The following is a 5,024-nucleotide window of genomic DNA, read 5'->3' on the forward strand; positions in this document are numbered from 1 at the left end:
TGCCTTCTCTTGAGATAAGTTGGCCAACTATCCTATATATGGAGGACTAGAAAACTCTTGAACAGACTATAAATAATATATAACCACTGGCTGGGAAATTTCTACCCTTGACATTTCTGGTTTTGTTGCCCATTTTGGGGACACAAAGAGAGGATGCAGGCAGGGCAAAGTGGTGCCATTTCCTCTTAACCCTACAATCAGGAACAGGCTGTACCAAGGGGAACACAACCACAGGGCAGGGATCAGGGTGAGGTGAGGGAGACCAAGTTGGACAAGTACAGGGTAGGATTCTGTCTTTACTTAAAATGTTGCTATTTTGTTCACCATGGATTTCTTATTTTGCATTAGTTTTGACTTTTTAAGACACTGCATTACCAAGTGTTTTGGCACCCACTTAAATTTTGCACTAGAGGTAAATGCCTCACTCATTCACCCCAATCCCAGACTTGCTCGAGTAAGTGCCTGAGTCAGGTTCCAGCAGCTCTGTGGACCCAAACTAGAGCACAACCTCCCCCTTTTACCCACCTGAGCCCTCACGGGCCATGGACAGCTTCTGCAAGAACTGACCTCTCCTTGTTTGTAAAAATGAAGGGTACAGAAAATTATTTTGTCTTACAAGGGCCCGGTGGGAGTATTAGGAAACAGGTATCACAGATAGAACTGAAACTGGGACTTTTAGCTGTGCTCTTTTCCAGTGCTTATTTGTTTTTGGACAGAAACCATATGAGCAAAGGAACAAATGCTCTGAACGTGGACTTAGTAGGAAAAACAAGGAATCAGAATAACACATTCACCCAAAAAGTATTCACCCCCAAACTCCTCCAAGCATGCTAAGTTAAATAATGAGAGGTTTGATGCCCATACATAGTACCTGTGACATAAAGCTCTTTCAAACAATGAAAAAGGCAGGATTACATGTGGTTGAGCTAAACGAACACCAAGGGTACTTTTCTATCCTTGAAGAGAACAAAATAAGACTTTCGATCTTACTGCCGAACTTTTCATCAGACTTGCTGGCATCTTTCTCTTTGTCTTTTCTGTGTTTACAGTCCTCAAGCAGAGGCAGACCCTGCCCTCCTCCACAAAGAACTTGGGACCCTGCCTTCTCTCCTGTGTCTGACCTCAGTCTAGTGGAGAAAGGGATTAAGGTTTACTGAGTAACTGCTGGGTGTTGATGCTTTCAGAAATGTTATCTTACTTAATGCCCCAGCAGTCCTGTCAGGGGAAAGATATTCTCATGAGAGGATTAGGAAATGTGGGGAAGAAGGTTTAGGTCTGGCAGCTGTTACAGCTAGACCCATGAAGCCCCTAGGTGTCACACTGTTTTCTCTGAAGGGACAGATAAGCCTAGATGTAATGTTACTTTATCTTCCATTGTAGCAAGTAGTCTCACCACAGAATTGTTTGGAAAGGTGAGATACAGGGCCTTTAGTTCCGTTGTTCTCCTTGGAAGGAAAGGTTGGTTACACCACCGTTAATTGGAAGCTAATGCTATGGGCAATAAAAGCTCTCAAAAGAAGAAAAGAGAAAGTTAGGGACATCAATCTAGTTAAAGTATTTTGAAATTATCTGTTGACATTAGATGGGTATTGGTTTTTGGGCATTAACATGGGTATATGTCTATCTTATGCATGTCTGTTGCAGATTCAGTAGAAAAAAAATACCTAAATATATATTTAATTCCATAGGATCCCAAAGCACTTTGAGGATTTAAATTGATAAGCCAACCTCAAAGGGACTCATTCTTGCAACTAAAACACAGACACCTCTGGGGTGAAATGTGGCAACAGTTTGACAGGCATAGCAGTAGCTTAGGCCAGAAAGGATTTATCCAATTAAAATTATGGGATGAATTTTGGCTGGCAGAATGTAATTACCAGCCTTGGAATGGATCCAGGATCCTGAGGTTAACACCCCTCCTCTTGCCAACAGCCCTCCTACCTGCCAACACTCCGAGATGGAGAAGGCTGGATCTGACACAATCGCACATAATACTGTTGTGACATCTAAGTACAATGATGATGATGTGAGAAGCATCATGAACCTGATTTTTTTTAACACTCATTATGTTACTTATTTTTATGCCACATTAGGCTAGAAACCAAATGTCCACATAAATGTTAATTTCCTCAAATCTGTATTTAAAAAGTATAATTAGAAAATAAAAAATAGATTTAAAAATTAATTTATTCTGTCAAAGTAGTTATTTAGTGATTACTTCACTTCAGGAACGAAACCAGATCAAAGTGGTAACATTTAATCCTTGCTATATATATCAAAACAAAAACAAAAACAAAAACAAAACAGGTCCTAATTTTTTGTAAATGTGTTCTCAAGGTTCACTGGCCTAGAAAAAAGAGAAATAATTATTAATGCCCGGTTCATGTAGCTCATAAGTACGTGGGCAGGTATTAGTACTGCTTTTGTCCTGGGGTGGTTCCGGCGCTTGCCTACTCACAAGCGCTCCCGGGCAACATTTCTCAGCAGAGACTTTACTGCAAGGGTGCGTTTGCATGTACGCCAAAGAGCCCCCTGCTGGTGTATGATCAATGGGTAATGACCTCATCATTAGATTCTAATGCCCTTTAAAAAAAGTCATTCATTTACAAGAGACAATTGTGGAGAATCCCAAGGTAAAGCAGAGGGGTGAGAAGGCAATTCCACGCTGAACGTTAAGGCTTCCGGGCCGCCGGCACGCGGTGGGTGCGGGGCCCCGCGGAGTGTAGGTCAGACAGCGACCAGCAGAGCCTGCTCCCGGAGGTGTGCAGCGGGATGGAGCGCGAGCTGGACGCCCGGGTGGGGGGCGGGGCCGGCGGCGTAAGCTGCGCGTCGCTGCGGCGGGGTGACCCCAGCTCGGCGCCGTGCTACTCCGCCACCCCTCCGCGCGCGCAGGTCGGTTCTCTCCCCGACGCGGAGGCGCGGGCGCTGCTCGAGAGCCGGATCCGGGGCAGCCCCGCCGCCGGCCGTCCTTCGCTCCCGGGCCTCGCGGCCCGTGGAAGCCGATCGCGGGGCGGCGAGGGAGTGCCCCAAGGCCCGCGCCCAGTCCCTCGGGTTAGCCTTCGGCCCACGTGGCCCTGAGCCACTTCACACCGGAACCGGGGCGGGGCCATGCAGGGAGACCCAGCGGCGGGTTCCAACCCGAGCACGCGCTACCGCCCCCTCGGGGAGCCTTTTTGCAGCCCTAACAGCGCGAGCGGTGGTGCGTACGCAAGAGGCAGGTGATCTGGCGGAACTGTCTGTCGCGAACTGCTCCACTCCGCGCTGGCCCTGCTGGTTCCTCCCCCGGGGGGGGGAAGGCCGGTTTTTGGTTTATGGACGGAAGTAATCGAGCTGGGATTGGAGGGATGGGCGCACTAGGAGCGCCGTCTCCCAAACCACAGAGTGTTTGCGGGGTTGCTCTGGGTTACTTTGTAAGTGGAAGAGGCAGAGAAACACTTACCCTTTTCACTAACAAGCTTGACTGCTCTCCAAAATTCCGGTGGCCGCTAATTTCAGCTTTTGCTGTGAAGGTAGATTTTTCTAACACCATCTTTGTGTGATTTAACTGTCCACAGGGAATCAAAATGTGGAATGAGAGGATGAAACTAATCCTTTCTTTTGCACTGTTAGGGGTTGCCATAAACACCATTTGTTAAAAAGCATAATTATGTTGGGAAAGTGCCTGATGAGACAATTAAGCTACATAAACACACTGAAAACAAATGAAAGCCAGAAGACGCCCACACCCCTTGTGTAAAGCAATTTTTTGTTTACACAGAAGAGAGAGGTCTGAGCTGCCTTATTACAACAATGTTATTAATGTCTACAAAAGCCTAATGACCGTATTTTCATGAATTTTCAATCATGAGATGATGGTCACAAGATGAAAACTTGCTTACAAACCTGAACTAACATGGAGCCTTGCGTTCCCTCTAGGTTAGGATGATTAGGCCCATGAACAATCCTAGTGAACAGAAGCCAGAGGATTGATGCATCGAGAGTACTGTTATTTGCAGCAGAGCACACCGTTTAGCCAAAACTCATAAGCTTAAAGTTTGTCTCAAGCTTGGGCACCATTCACTGCCGTGTTCCCCACACTGAGAACATTACCCTATACGAAATAACCCTTATCAAATAATTTGTTGAATGGATTCGTGAGGGCCACATTTATTTTTAGTTACGATGTTTAAAAGAGACCTAAATATGGCCTGGTCTTGAAAAGGGGAATTCTTTTCTTATTATTTTGAGATATTTAAATTTCTTTAGTCAATAATATTTGAGAGTCGAAAAATGCCATTCTAGGTACTAAAAAGAATCAAAGCAACCTCCAAAACTTGTGTAATTAATGCATTTTCACCAAAAGGATCAGTCACATTTTTGGCATTGTTGGTTCACGTAGGATATATATCAGATTTCAGTTCCAGGAAGAGAATCCTGTGAAAAGATTTTCAACTGATACAGGAATTTTGGAGACTGAAGTATAAGAGGAATTTAGTCAAATAGTTGTCACTTAAAGCACCCAAAGAGTCCCTTTTATTTGTTCATATATTGCCTGTGGCATGGCCCATAGAGATAACCTTTCTTTTTGCCAGAAAAATAATTTTTATAAGAATCTTCATTTCTCTTTTTTACAGTTCCCTAGTTAAGTCTCATTTAACAAGAGGATCATGCTTATTTGATACATAGGACAGACCTCAAAAAGAGGATAAACTAAGGAAGATGATGTTTCAAAGGGAATAATATACTTTAACAAAAAAGTTTCATTTCCATGACAATTCAGGCTGAGTAACTTGCCCTGTGTGTTCTAGTGGTGTTAACTATGTTCCTACGTTCATATGTGTGTGGCCACCTAAGCATGGTTTCCTGGTTGACTGGATCTGAGGATTTTATCCTTCAGGTGTTCTGCAGTAATGAAATGGTGAAATGTTCATATTATGACTGCTTGGTTTCCAAAAAACTAACTTTTATAAGGTTAATGAACATGAAAATATGAACACACCACAGAGACCAAAATGAACAATACTTTTTCTCCTAGAAAAATCACC

Source organism: Prionailurus viverrinus, chromosome C1 (assembly GCF_022837055.1).
Source record: "Prionailurus viverrinus isolate Anna chromosome C1, UM_Priviv_1.0, whole genome shotgun sequence".
In the NCBI taxonomy this organism is placed as follows: domain Eukaryota; kingdom Metazoa; phylum Chordata; class Mammalia; order Carnivora; family Felidae; genus Prionailurus; species Prionailurus viverrinus.